Source organism: Cimex lectularius, unplaced genomic scaffold (assembly GCF_000648675.2).
Source record: "Cimex lectularius strain Harlan isolate CLEC.00 unplaced genomic scaffold, Clec_2.1 scaffold57, whole genome shotgun sequence".
In the NCBI taxonomy this organism is placed as follows: domain Eukaryota; kingdom Metazoa; phylum Arthropoda; class Insecta; order Hemiptera; family Cimicidae; genus Cimex; species Cimex lectularius.
The window spans coordinates 1,578,268-1,593,814 of NW_019392642.1; the positions used below are offsets into that span (position 1 = coordinate 1,578,268).

A 15,547-nucleotide genomic window follows, 5' to 3' on the forward strand; every position below is an offset into this window, starting at 1 on the left:
GAAATGAACGAATGAAAAGATTAACTGAAAGCAATCTTTAGGCGTAGCAATCAGTTCAAACGTAAACTAAGGACGTAAACAAAGCACTGTTTACTGTTCATTTTGACTAAGATAGCTTCTAACTAATTGTAGCTAATGTAGAAAGATAATGGATTTAATTTTAAACTAAATAAATCGAATGGTTCGTAACATTTCTTCATCAATGTATTATACGTTGTAGTGAACAAATTAATATCACTTCACTTTAAGCTAATGCTAATGCCAATTTTAGAGAATTTATTGATTTTGGGAACAGATTTTTAGCCGACCGCCATTTCCCGATTTAATCCACTTTTCACTGCAACATATATTCATTTTGACTAGGATAGTCTAATTACTTGTAACTAAAGTAGAAAGATAATGGATTTACTTTTAAACTAAATACATTGAATGGTGCGTAACATTTGTTCATTAGTATATTATATGTTGCAGTGAAAAATTGTTTAAGACGAAAATTGGAGAATATATATATATATCGTGCTTATTTTTTATTTCTTGTTTATTCATTTATATATATATATACATATATATATATATATAATTATTCAGAAATCGTGAGATGCGGTCTGGTGTGATGTAGGTTTCAGAAAACACAGTGTGTCTTCTGTGTAATTGTATAAAACAGCAAAATCTCACTGGCACTCTCAACACGACACGCAAGAATGGCACAATTACACAGAAGACAAACACTTTGAGTGAGTAGAAATACTTTGATTGAATANCAACAAAATAATACCACCATCGAACCAAGTCCGCTACCTTGGGCTTTACTTAGATAGTAGACTTACTTGGAACCCACATACACGATTAAAACGGCAAGAACCTAACAAAAGATATGGACTACTCAGACATCTTCTTGGACCAAAATCAAAACTAAGATAACAAACTAACCGCTTACAAAACACTCATCAGACCTATTTGGACCTACGGAGTCGAGCTGTGGGGCTCGGCCAAATCATCCAATATCCAACGAATTCAGTCTTTTCAATCTAAAGTTCTCCGCCGTATCCGTCTACGCCACACATCAAACGATCCATAAAGATCTTAAAATCCCTTTCGTGAAAGATCTTATCCATACACGCTTCTTCACTTTTCACTCTAAACTCTTCCTCCATTCTAACTCACTAGCCCTAACTCTTTCCTCAACATCTCACCCTTACAATCCTCCACGCCGTTTAAAACGATGATGGCCTCGTGACCTTCTATCTAACCCACCGAATTAACTTTTACTCCCTCCCCCCAATTAAATAAAAGTTGGTTTCTCTTCCCACTGCCTCCTGGTCTGTCAGATTAGTTTATAACTAACTATTTGCTCAATGTATATTATGTACAGATAGCAATAAATAAAATAAATATAAAAAAAAAGTAATTTGATTGATTTTGGGGAACAAATTTTTAACCGACATTTCCCGAAAGTTGGGATTTTCGAGTTAATCCACTTTTCACTGCAACATATATTGTAGCTATGTAAGGTACGTAAATATAATTTACATATCTTAGGTGCATTTAAATTTTATCAGTTTTCATTAGTTTGAAGAAACCATAATTTTCCTGCTGGATTCGGTGGAAAAGTGCTTATTTGAACTAAATTAGACTAGATCTCTTATATTTTATCAGCACTCGAATATCCTTCTTAAAACGTTCTAGCTCGTTTAACCTAGAAAATGGGTTAGTAAGATTGATTGGCCCGATATAAGTTAAAAGCTATCGTCAATTTGGAATAAAAAAGACATTTATTTAATGGATTCGGTGTTAATTCAACATCGATTAGATCGGTATTAAGTTGAGACTAATAATTCACATGGGCCTGAGATCGATCTTGAACGAGAATCGAAAAGAAAGCACAATGCCGAATAGAATTGCCAGGGCCCTCTTGATATGTTAATGCGACTTGAAAACCATTTGCATCCCATTATTATCCAAAAAGGCGCTCCTATCATCTTTTGTGTGAAATTTTCACCTTAGTGCAAAAATAATTCGAAATTATGCGGGTCTTTTAGACTGGTTGGAATTCAGAGCCAGCCCGCGGTTGCAACAGGTCCGAGATAAATAAGAAAGGCCCGAATGGAATTTATGGAATTGTAAATTCAATTTGGTGATTTTCTGGGGTCGACTAATATCCATGTTCAGTGTTTTTTGAAAATGGCCCGTGCTTGTTCGTCCATTTCTTGAAAATTAAAAAAACAAATTTTAAAACCTTGAATTCTAACAACGATAGAATAGAACGAAAGGAAAAAGATTTTTTGAAACGATGAGAAAGACTCGTCCTTGGATGGTTGCTACCACGAGGAAAGGGAATGATCACTATTTACCGACAGCTGATAGTCTTGGCAGCCACTTTTGATTCGATTCTCTCATAAAATGACTTTGCATAATTGTTTGTCTGTATAAGTAAAATTGTATAACAAGGTCGAAGAATAAAACTTCTATAAAATTCACATCAACATTAAAATTTGCTAAAATTGCAAAAACGGTTTGGGATAGAACAATTAACTTAACACATAAAACATTTTATCAATTTGCAAATTATTCAGTTTGTTTCGTTCAGCTTAAATTTAAACACACAAGAAAAATACGATCATATCAAGGAAAATAAAATCGGTTTATACAATAAAGTAAATAAAACTGTATTTGATAAAAACCAAACAAAAATAATAAAATTAAAAGTGTAAAAAAGTAATTTATTTCCGGAGCAGAAAAAAATATATACAGCTAGGGAATCGTCGCCAATTAAAAAAATAAGATTATCTCGCAATTAGTTCTACTTAGAACGATGGCAAATCAGAAAAACAAAAATTATTCGTATAAATATTTAAATATATAAATAATTATTTTTATAAATATGTATAAATATATATAAATAAATAATGAATAGTGACTTATTCAAAAAACGAACATGAAGTTATCGTTCAATTCTTATCTCAATTGCTTTATCTCTCACAATTATTTGCTCCATGTTTATTCTCAACGCAGCTGTCGCTTTCTTGTTTTTCGAAAGAAATAATTAAAATGCACAGGCTGACCATTTTGGATGACCAGAATTTCTATTGAATAGGCAACGTTATCGAAAACCGAAAAATACGTATTGTGTATGTTTAAGCCTAGATTTAAATTTTTACAACTTTTTAAATTTACGTTGTCAGGATAGTTCAGAGCGTCAACAACTTTGAAATTTTAAACGTTAACATATTCCTTTTACCCACTGATTTAAAGACTTTTTTACACTGAAAATGATAGCGCAATAAGAATTTAAATTGATAAAAGAATAACAAACTTTCGGCTAAGAACGTGAATAAGTATTTTCATTTGCTGTTTTGGTGCTAGTCGGTTTAAAGAATTTCTTGGGATGATGATGGGTCTTTCGAACTTCACTGTGTTCTTGTTAGTTATTTTTGCTGTTCGAAACATTTTTTTAACAAGTGCAATCTTTTATTAACTAAAAACGTGCCCAATACTAGAAGAGCCGTCAATATCACCCAAGAAATTCACTTCAATCAGTTCTCGCTCCATTACAATTTGTTGTTATTTTATCTCTAAACTATCTATTCTTATTTTATGTTTTTCGCGTGGCATTCCTGTTAACAAAGACCTATTTAAAAACATGATTAAAATTAACATTTTGTATATTTAAAATAATAATAAATACGAAAATAAGATATTTTTTTTACATTCTGTGCTACAATCTTGCTATCCTTTGACCAATTTAAAATCAGGTTGCGCCATCGTTTTTGGTGCGAAAAAACCTGTAAAACAGTGGGTAAAAAAGAATCCGTTTGCATTCAAAATTTAAAAATTGCTCTGAAGCTATGACAACAAATATTTTGAAAATGCAGGAAAAATTTACAATTAGGCTAAAAAATATGAAATACGTATTTTTTTGGTGTTTTGTTATCCGTTCATGTAAAATTCAGCCGGGCTGTCTTTAAAGGACCCTCAGTTGTATTTTATTTATTTAAAAAAAATTTACGAATAAACGGGGGTTGAGGGATTGAGACGGGAAGTTAGTGTCCGAATCGATCGAAGTCACGATAGCTCAATTGGTACAGTAGCGGCATATCTAGCCGCAGATCGTGTGTTCGAATCCCGCTCGTGACACCGGCTTTTATATCTCAACTAAAAACCTTAATTAATTGAAAGATATCAATTGGTCAAGCGGACCACGAAAACTAGTGAAGTTACGAATAAATTTAATTTTTAGTGTGCATCAACTTTTAGTATGTTTTTGAAAAATAATATTGATGCACAATTGTAGAAGGGTAGCGTATTTTACCATATTCAAGTCAATGGATTGCCTTGTTTTAATGGTCGCTTTGAAATAATTGTTCTTACTCCTTTACTTTCAATCTCGTTCCACAGTAATTTTTCCCTTATATCTTTCCGACTCTTTTCCCATTCTTTCTCTTAGTTTTATAGCCTACCTGGAGTGTGTAGAGCCACCTCACGTGTTAACCACTTCGATTTTTTGGAATTTGTTTATTTGTATATTTTTATTTAATTTTTTTTTTTAAGACGAAAAGAGTTGGCTCCCCAGTGAGGCTTAGTGATCTTTCTGATGGAACTTCTGGTATTTGATTTCCACTCGTATTTACCCCTTCACACGTGGTGAAAAGGCTCTCAAACTGATGCATACCAAACAATTCAAAATTAGATTAACAGAAGTGGGGTACTCCGCTAAAGGCCAGCCCAAATTATGCTAATAAATACAATCATACTGATAATAACATTTCAAACCGTATTACAACAAAAAATTGGTGCTTCCCCTGTCACTCTAAATACACCTAAATTAAAGCTAACATAGTTTACTAGATCTGTGGGGCACTCGATATTCCACCACCACTCACCCACACATACTCAACAGTCAAGCTAATAAATAAATTTATTCAAGACACAAAACATTCCCAAAAAAATACTCATCTGGTTCGGTGCGTCTGTGGGGGTAGTCTTTGTTATGCCACAATCCACCCACACATACTCAACACTCACGCTAATAAATACATTTATTCAAGACACAAATCATTAAAAAATCTTAACCTAGTTCAGCGGGTCGTGGAGTACTTTACATGCCACAATCCACCCACACATACTCAACACTCACGTTAATAAATATTCATTCATGACACTAAACATTCACAGAAAAATCCTAACCTTTTTTTTTTTTTTTTAAAGGGCCAGAGGCGACGGTGGGAATCGAACCCACGACCGCGGCGTGAGAGTCTCACATGCTAACCACTCGTCTACCGCGGTCCCCAAAAAATCCTAACCTAGTTCGGCGGGTTATGTGGGACTCTATATTACACGTTACAACCCACCCACACATACTCAACACTCGCGCTAGTAAATACATTCATTTTAGGTAAGAACACGTCTGGAAAAGCATCAATTGTTTTTCTAGCAGCATTTATTCGCTGCAGGTATTCGATCATCTTTTACGGGCGTGTTGTTTTATTGCAAATAGAAATTTTTTTATACATATTATTGTTTAACACGTTTCTATTTTTTTAAGTGATTCCCAAAAATTATTATTATTATTATTTTTTTTTTTTTGATTAGTGGAATGCTAACTACAAAAAACGTTTTGGGGTAAGTGTGAAAACATCCGTTAAACATTTAATGACGGGACGGAAGTAATGGGAAAAAATGGGACCTTTTTAAAATCGGGCAAATGTTCCATGTAAAAACGAATGAGAATTGATAAAGACGCGCATATCTCCTTTCTCAAAAGAAAACGAAGGGACGGAAGAAAATTTAGCGCGGGGCGGCTAGAACCATTAATTTCTCAAGATCCTTTTATAGGCCTGAATAATGTAATGAGAGGGTGAAACTGAGGTCGGCTTCTGTTTTTCCTAATTTCCAAAGTTTTATTTAAAAGGGGAAGCCGGGACAACAGAAAAGGCTGAATTACACAAATTATGTAGGAACGGTGGTCCGAACAAATATCGGATTTGGCTACGACGTTAAGAGAAACTGCTTTGGCCGAGGACAGTGGTATTAGTTTCAAAGCCCTTCTTACAAAAATAATGTCCTATTTCTGAAATTCGGCAAAGCCGCTTGCTCCCTTACGAAATTATAGATTATGTTTGTATTGTTGACTAATTGTTAAATATTTCATTGTAGTTTCACTTGCTATTACTCGTGTTTTAACTTGCTCTGTTTGAATTTTTTTATTAGGATATAAATTGTCTTTTCCACAATAGGTCCTTTCGTGGAAAAAATAATTTATTTTCTACGTTTCATCGCTCTGTTTTATCCGTGAAAGATTGAAAGAAGGGAGGAAGGTAAGTGTATGACGTCGTTTTTCATTCAACTAAATCGATTTACATATTGCAAAGCATACAACTCACCGAAGGTTATTTGGAGATCGTGAGATGCGGTCTGGTGCGAGGTTTGAGAAAAATATTTTATTAATGTTATTCAATTAATTAATCTGTATTTAAGGTGTTGGTTGAGATAAAAATGTCTGTGTCACGAGCAGGATTCGAACCCACGACCTTCGGCTAGGTACGCCACTTGAGTGGTTGAGTAGCGGCGTATCTAGCCGAACGTCGTGGGTTCGAATTCCGCTCGTGACACACTTTTTTTATCTCAACCAATACCTTAAATACAGATTAATTAATTGAGAGATATTATTTGGTTAAGTGGACCACAAAAACTAGCGAATTAATATTATTATTAATATTATTTTAAAAAGTAATATTTTGATAAAAATGATTCATATTTCATTTTTTAATTTGGTGAAGTAGTGAGAAGCAGTCAGGAACGAAGTATTGTAAAAACACACATTTTTTAATTTTTTTGCCGACTTCTCTACCTTTATGAGGGCCATCAATAATAATAAATGAAATAATAAACATTCTGAACCAAATATTTCATACTCACATAAAATGAAATATTTGACTCAAATTTTATATTATTTATATCTGTATTCTTTGTGTGGTGAGTAGTGACGTTCGTCGATAATTATTCAGAAATCGTGAGATGCGGTCTGGTGTGACGTAGGTTTTAGAAAAACATTTTCTTTATCGTGCCAACGTTTCGATCTTTATTGAGATCATCTTCAGGGGATTTATAAACTTTGTTTAAATTTTACGTGTGTACCCTCAACACGACACGCAAGAATGTCACAGAAGACAAACACTTTGAGCCCTGAAGATGATCTCAATAAAGATCGAAACGTTGGCACGATAAAGAAAATGTTTTTCTGAAACCAACATCACACCAGACCGCATATCACGATTTCTGTATTCTATAATTATTTCCAATGAACATATGTTTTGCAATTCACCCAGGCTCTGAGAATGGCCCTCAGAAATCTCGACAAAAAAATGAAAAAAGTGTTTTTCTAAAACACTTCATTCCTGACCGCTCTTCAAATTATTGAACAACCGGTCGCAAAATTTAGTTATTTTTATATTAACTTTTTAATTATTTTATCAGCTTATGCTTAATTATGTAAATACTCAATTAATTATATACATTTTTGTCGAAATGAAAAATTTGTGTCACAGGCGGGATTCGAACCCAAGATTTTCGGTTATTAATCTTTAATATATTAATATTAATCGTTCCTTCATCCTTGGGGAAGTAAGTACACTATTTTGTTACATTGTGGCACATATTACATGATGGAACTATAAATTGCGGAAAGCTCGGTGAACCTTGCATTTAGTTTTTATTCACCCGTCTAACGATCTCTACGAAGATCGGAACCCTAAAAACATGTTTCAGCATGAATTATAAAGAAAGTGTACAGTTGTAGACGTATAATTATAATAACAAGTTAGTCATGTGGTATCTTCGGGCATCTTATATATTTATTATACCTATCTATGCAATGATACTTCTATCCAATTGGCAATAAATTTATGTGTGTGTTCCGCTTAAAACCACTAGGTACGGACGTACAAACAGTTTCTGAACCAAGGTCTCTCCCCGAGTCATTTATTAACTATAAATATAAAGCAAGCTAGAAAGAATTGTTAGAATAAAAAAATATGCAAAACCTTTTTTTTTACTTTATATGCTGTATCAAGTTTAACGGCTAACCTTCAGAAAGTACTGAATAAGTTGAATAAAGGAATGCTATATTTAATACTTACATCTGCCAAGGTATGCAATATTTTATTCACAGGATCACAGATTATGAATCTTAATTCATTACGTAACAGATACGGTTCGTTTGAAATTCATCCCACTCTCGATTATTAATATTTAAGTAATAAATTTCGACGAGATATACCGATTTCAGGATCAATTAAGGAGCCGTGTAAATCCTAAGTTTTTAGCCACTCGACTGGATTGCCACCCAAGACTTGGGTGCTCGATCGGTATTGCTTATCGTGTTGTACGTGGTTTAATTTGAGAGCATCCCAGCGGAAACTTTGCAGAAGAGATATGGGATTCAAAGAGATTGGGCTCGGGTGACCACATCGGTGAGAGCACGCGTCCTGAATTAAGGATTTATACGAGGAAAACGCCTGATAGAATAGAGGACCTTCGGCCATCCCACAGACACGACTATTCATTTTAAATTATAAATGTATAGATTGATCTCCAGTTGTCACATGACATCTGTGCACAATTAATTGCTGATCGTTTTCCTATTTATTATGTATTTGACTCTACCCTGACCTTCCGAAACAACAAAGATTTAAACGCAGTAGTACATACAGCAAAATATTATTGATAAATTACTACTTACCTCTAAACGTTTGATAGAACCGAGAACAATTTGAAAAAAATTCTTCCCCAATGAATATTTGGAGGTGGTGAGATGCAGTCTGGTGTGACGTAGGTTTTAGAAAAACATTTTCCTTATCGTGCCAACGTTTCGATCTTTACTGAGATCATCTTCAGGGCCTGGTATTTATAAACATTGTTTACATTTTACAAATACATGTAGGATGTAAAAAAAATGAATTTATACAATGCTAGAAAATTTTAGATTAAAAAAATGAATTCATGCAATGCTAGAAGATTTTAGATTAAAAAAAATAATTTATGTAGTATGTAGAAATACTTTGATTGAATCTATAATTTGCTAACATAGTATAAATTCATTTTTTTAATCTAAAATTTTCTAGCACTGTATAAATTCATTTTTTTCTTTGAATCTAAAATTTTCTAGCATTGTATAAATTCTATTTTTTAAATTTAAAATCTTCTAGCAGCGTATAAATTCATTTTTTTACGTCTTACATATATCTATAATATAAACATTGTTTATAAATCCCAGGCCCTGAAGATGATCTCAATAAAGATCGAAACGTTGGCACGATAGAGAAAATGTTTTACTAAAACTACGTCACACCAGACTGCATCTCACGACCACCAAATAATCATAAAGGAACGTCACTAAACACCACACATTCTTCTTCAATCTTCTATCAAAAAATTTAATTTGTTTTTAGTGAATGAATACAAAAGCATACAACATCGAACTAACATTAGTCGGTGTTTGTTGTTTTTGCATTATACTGCCGATTATATTACCGACCACCTCATAAATATTTTCTGGACCAATAATTTCATCGCTCCGTATAACAACAACTGTTCAGGGCCTGGTGAAAATAGATCAACTCGTGCCTTTAGTTATACCTAACCGGGTAGCATACCAATTATAATTTTATTGCGGGTTCTCGTATCTACTAATTTATGGTGTTTGCCATTAAACGTTGTTTGCAATAGAATTTTCCCTGACCTCTTTTAATTATTTTCCAACTGGATACTTAACGAAAAACATTACAATGAACAATTAAATTTATAAAATTAAATTCGAGAATCCAATATGTATACTACTTATTTCTAGATTAGGGGTATTCACGGTCTTTGTGATAATCCTGTTAGGTTCTGTTAGATTGAGAAGAATGATGACGTAGACTTGTAAGATTCGGCTAGCTAACTAGCCTATGTTGTATTTTAGGTCGAAAACGTAGTCACATTTCTATCCGTTATGGCGTAGGTAACCAACATGGCAGTGTTGAATTTTACAGCTGTTTTTTTGTTTACACGCATTTTTATTCTTAAATACGCATTAAGTAAATCATACCAATACATTTATTTTGTTAATTTCCGACCTGTCTTTATACTCTCATGCCTCCCCAATCCTATAATTAGACGTTAGGCTGTTAGACGTTAGGATACAAATGTGTAGAGATTAGTGACCGTTAATCGATAGTTATTCAGATATCGTGAGATGCGGTCGGATGTGATGTAGGTTTCAGAAAAACATAATAAAGAAAATGTTTTTCTGAAACCTACATCACACCCGACCGCATCTCACGATATCTGAATAACTAGTTAGGATACAAGTTAGGTTATGTCGGCATGAATTGAAACGTGTTATTTGTTAGTACTTTTCGAGTGCATAGATAGCATTTTGAATGAAAGAACTGATTAATTTTCCTTTTTTATTAATTTCTGGCGTCTTACAATTTAACACAAAAGAAAACCAAAACAAATAACAACACGCCTTCAAGGACTGGTATAGATTTATTTTTGGTTCTACCAATCGCCAAGCGCACCATCGCGGAAAAATTAACGTTTAACATGCTAAGAAAGGAACGGGACGTTCACGATCTTACAGGACATTTCTCTATTCGAATTAACACGAGTTAACATCTTACAAACACCGTGAATACCCCTATTATCTTGACCTACAAAATACACTCAAAGAAAATATCAGATACTCGTATTTTGGTGTTTATTTTAAACTATTATTTTTATCGTCATATGAATTGCAATGCATTTCTTTCGATGTGAATCAAAGAGATCAAAAATTCATTCGTTTTAATAATAATTATTTTATTAGGGTAGTTGGAAAGAAATTTCACCAAAACAAGGGAAAATCGTTTTGAGATAGATTAACATCTAATTAACAATTTAATACCTAGTTTTGGTCTTAATAACATATATTTCATTTTCTAAAGGGGCAGAATCTCGTTCTCTACCTTTTTGAAGCAATTCAAAGTTTGCTGAAGCCGGCGAAGGATGTCTACCCGTCTCTTTATCTGTATGCTATTTGCTGATTTACATCTTTGTCCCATGAGTGTTTTACAAGAATAATTTCAGGAGAACGTTCTGCCTAATTCATTGTGGCAACGCCTACAACCTTCAAGTAATGGTTGACAACTCGACCTTCTAAGCATTATCATGCCTTAACAGGAAGTTGCCCCCAATTAAGCGACTTTCTTAATGTACCTTTAGTACAGTCAAAGATCTATTCTGTATGATAATCAGCTTGGTACGGGCATGCGCGGTGGTTCCACCGTATACCATAATTGACTGTCTTTTACAAGGAAGCCCGGTCATTTGATTGCCATAAACCAAATCCGCAGTCTATCTGCAAAGAGCCCCTATTGTTCAAGTGTCCATTCGAGATGCTGGTTTACGAATAGTCGTCTTTCCAATCGATACCTCTCCACTAATAGAGAAGCTGATGCGGGATGACCAGAGTCTAAGCTATTCTCACGAAGCCTTTGGATGACTGTTCCAGAGATCCCCATACGTCCAGACAGTGCAGTTGACTACCTATCAAGGAAGTCGTTAAATGTGCCGTGAGAAAAATAAACGTTCCTCTTTAGCCATCGTCCATAGCGGCCGACCATTATCTTCTTTCGGTCAAAACTTCCCTAGGCCCTACACCGGGGTAGAGCGCGGCGTACCCTGGGGCTATGTATTGGACGACCGGGCGAGTTCTTCTGGACTTAAAACCATCGTTTAAAAAACAATTTTTTTAGACAAATTTATTATTTCAGCAAAGAAAACAATTTAAAAAACCAAAAATTTAAAATCTCACTTGACAAGTTGGCTCTGGTATTGAAATTGAATGATTTTCTATAATTTCAGCCTAAAGAGTGTAAACATTCTATAAAGGTAAACAAGAAGTCATTAATGTTGTTTTTAGTAAATTATTAATCTGTATACCTAATTATTTTAGAAAATTAACAAATAAATACTAGTTTCCGTTTTTTTTTTAATTTCAATTAATTAAGGTGTTTAGTTGAGATAAAAAGTCAATGTCACGACCGGGATTCGAACCCACGGTCTTTGGCTACATACGCCGCTGCTCTACCACCTGAGCTATCGTGACCTCATTCCACTCGGACATAAACTTCCCATCTCAACCCCACCTTTTTGAATTATCCCTCCTTTTTGCCATTTTTCAAATTCATTTTCTTTTTTTTTAGTGTCCGAGCGGATCGAGGTCACGATAGCTCAAGTGGTAGAGCAGCGGCGTATCTAGCCGAAGATCGTGAGTTCGAATCCCGCTCGTGACACTTACTTTTTATCTCAATTAAACTAAAGTTAATTAATTGAAATATATTAATTGGTCAATCGGACCACTAAAACTAATGAATTTTTTTCTTTATTTTTGACCTAAATAGTGTAAACATTCTATAAAGTTAAACAACAAGTTATTTATGTGTTCTTAGCTTTTTAGTCAATTATTAATCTGTATACATACCCAGTTAATTTAGAAACTTAACAAATAAATACTAGTGTCCGTTTTTTTGTTTATTTTTATTTTTGTTTTCTTTATTTTGAACCTAAAGAGTGTAAACATTCTATAAAGGTAAACAACAAGTTATTAATGTTGTTTTTAGGGTTTTAGTCATTTATTAATCTGTATATCTAGTTATTGTAGAAAATTAACAAATAAATACTAGCATCCGGTTTTTTGTGTGTTTTTGAATGTATTTACGTACTAAGTCTGTGACACGTTGACTGGCAAATTGGCAAAAGATTGTTGTGTTTTACTCAGTCGAGTCATAATTTTTCCTTCCCTGCTGCTCTTATCGCCGTACTTTATAGATACAAGAGTTGTTATTTTTCATGGGTGTAAGTTTTTTAAATTTTTTATTTATAGTTTTTTTTAATAAATGGCCAGCTGTTGGGGATATAAAAAAACTACCCAATGTACAAGAACACAGCTATTGTAGTATGAAAATGACGAATCCCTGTGATAACCTACTCTGAGTTACTACGCATAAAAAATAAAATATGTTGTGCATCAATGATTTTATGAGTCCGTTTAGTTGTGTGATAAAATTAATGAAAAAAGGTCAACTACTTATTTCCAAATGTAAACGTGGATTTAGACCTCCATGCAATTCACTGTGCATTTACCTATACAAAATTGTATTAAATATAAAAAGAATTAAAATAACAATTATTGCTGAGAAATATATCGTAAATAATTCAAAATCAAGTAGTCTTCTTGCTAAAATTTATTATTTCAGTCTGTCATAAGTGTTTAAATTAAAACTATCTAAGTTTAATGGATCAATTTAACAATTAATTAAGGTTTTTAGTTGAGATAAAAAAGTCAATGGCACGAGCAGGATTCGAACCCACGACCTTCGGCTTGATAGCCGCTGCTCTACCACTTGAGCTATCGTGACCTCGATCCACTCGGACACCAACTTCCCATCTCAACCGCAACTTTTGAATTTTCCCTCCTTTTTGCCATTTTTCAATGACTCCGACAATGTCTCTCTTGACAATTTTTCAAGACTTTTTTTTCTCAACTAAAAACCTTAATTAATTGTAATATATGAATTGGTCAAGCGGACCACGAAATTAGTGAATTTAATTATCAATTTAACGTTTAATGTCGTTTATTTATCTAATTGTATGTCCGACAGGGATGCTTGTTGTGAACAAAGTAACCTGAGCAATGTGTGCAAACGTTATTTGGATAGAGGTTTCATTGTAATGTTGAAGGAGTTGTTAATGGAATGTATTGTAACTTGTTCATTTTATTCAGACGGAAAACTATTCAACAATGTAAATTCTCTTTATCAATCGATTCTATATAAAAATGAATGTTCGTGTGTGTGTGTTAATGATAAAACCGAAAACTTCTAAACCGATTTCGTTGAAACTTTCACACTTTGTTTGTATTAGTGCCGGGAGGGTTTAGAGAATATAGATAGGCATATAAATAATGGACGTCGGGGCGTCGGTGGCCGCAACGGTTTAGGCGTTGACACAGCGCTCATCACTGTAAGGTGAAGGTCTCGGGTTCGAATCCAGCGGCCTTGCATTCGAACCCGACATGTTTACAAATAGGCTTTTTTTCAAAATCACCGTCACCTCGAGGGTTGATATAACCTCTGCAAACCCTCGTAGTTAAAAAAAAATTCACGTCAGGATTTACAAAAATAATGAGAGGTTTCAGAAATTTTTCGTGAACATGTAAACATCTATTTTTTCAGTTGTCAGCTGTTCAACCGGGCCTTCGGGTCCTGGTATGATACACGTTTCCCGCGCATTTCAAATGCACTGCGCACTAACAGTCAATAGTCGCAAAAATTACACTAACACTCTATAGTCGCAAAAATAACTGAATCGGTTATACAAGCAAAACTTCTGATACATTGCAGTCGCAAAAACTAAAAAATTGTTTTGGTTGATAGAAAAGTTAGGAAGATAAAAACTTTACCGCAGTATCTGTATTATAGACAGCAGTGGTGTAGGTATATGACCTGACGGACGACCGTTCCACTCAACCAAACCATCAGAATTGATAAAAGTGCTCAAAGCGAACGTTTATTNAGCTTCGAAACTGACTGACAAACAACGCACAGACCAAACCGCTGTATTTTAAAAGCTGAAATTTCAACAGTGCATTCTTATAGTGACATGGATGGCGATTGCTATACAACCGCTAAGAAAGTATTTTTTGAAATTCCGTCCCTAAGGGGATCATATGTACATTTTTTCCCATGTATAGACCGAAATGAACTGAAAAACTGAAGAATTTGAGAAATGAAACATTATGTGTATCATATTAAAAAGGTACAGTTAAAACAGTCCTGCGTGGAAGAAGTCGCGGGTAAAATCAAGTTCTTCATAAATGTGGATTAAAAATTCCTAAAATTAGTCCTTTCTTTAAAAAAAAATAAAAATAAAAATAAAAAATGCCATGAAATGAAAACAAGAAATAACACGGATAAAATCTGAATCGAAAAATTATGGCTTTCATCGCTACGATTATTTCGGCTTATCAGTTGAACGAGTTTAAAATAAATATAGCTCACGTGATATTAAAACATTTGGAGTTGAAAAATACGAAGATGTAACGAAGTGAATATTCCACCTTCCGCCCACCTATCCCTATTTCGTCGTCCTGTTTGTAAACAATTCTTCTAGCTCACCTGTTTGGTTTATTGTCGATTCGGGTCCGAGTAAAGACTGAAACGATACGGAATCGAGTGCTATGCTCTTTGAACCGAGATAGATATCCTAGCCTTATCAACACTTATGGCTGGCTCTCTTAAACGGTCCGAGATCACACAAACGATCGTTTGCAATTATAGCTATTCACCGAGGTTTTTTCTATATTTAATTCGGAACAGTGGTCGTGTAAAACACAATTTCCTAGGTGAGTGAGAACATTTTGATTTAATTTTATTAGATTTCGTGGTCCGCTTGACCAATAAATTCTTTTCAATTAATTAAGGTTTTGGTTGAGATAAAAAAAGTCAGCGTCACAAGCGGGATTCGA

At 34.0% G+C, this 15,547-nt stretch overlaps 1 protein-coding gene across 2 annotated transcripts in view; it reads right to left on the reverse strand.

Moving 5' to 3' along the window:
- LOC106661737 (delta-1-pyrroline-5-carboxylate synthase) overlaps positions 1-15,301 on the reverse strand; it is a 125,050-nt gene extending 109,749 nt beyond the window's left edge. Inside the window, exon 1 of one of the 2 annotated variants that reach the window (XM_014385309.2) lies at positions 15,198-15,301. The gene's annotated coding sequence lies outside the window, so the exon portion shown is untranslated. The remainder of the gene's footprint in view (positions 1-15,197) is intronic. The other variant, XM_014385310.2, reaches the window with a different exon arrangement.
- Between the last annotated feature and the right edge of the window lie 246 nt (positions 15,302-15,547).